Consider the following 390-nt stretch of genomic DNA (forward strand, 5'->3'; position numbering starts at 1 on the left):
AGCGCTACGATTCAGCATTTCAAAAGATGTGGCTGTTACCCATATTCTTTATGATAAAATAATATGTACATGAATCTTAAATACTCATATTGCCTGCTGAACGAGAGACGAGCACACCACGGCGTTGGCATCACTGGGCAAGACTCGACGGTTGCACCGTGAGTCATCAGCGGCAGCCAATCCAAATGCGGTTTTGTTTTGATTTGCATTCTGATTGGCTGGAACTCAGACGAGTCTCTGTTCGGTCCCGGGCAATTACTGGAAGCGTTGTTTTGGACCTGAACAATCCGCTGTTCCAAGCTTGTTCGCGAAGTTGTTCTGTCAAGCTTAACTCGATGCAGTGCAAGATCTGTGTGTCAGGTACAGTGTGTTTTGGACCAAAAAAGTGAA

This window comes from Penaeus monodon, chromosome 22, assembly GCF_015228065.2.
Source record: "Penaeus monodon isolate SGIC_2016 chromosome 22, NSTDA_Pmon_1, whole genome shotgun sequence".
NCBI classification, from domain to species: domain Eukaryota; kingdom Metazoa; phylum Arthropoda; class Malacostraca; order Decapoda; family Penaeidae; genus Penaeus; species Penaeus monodon.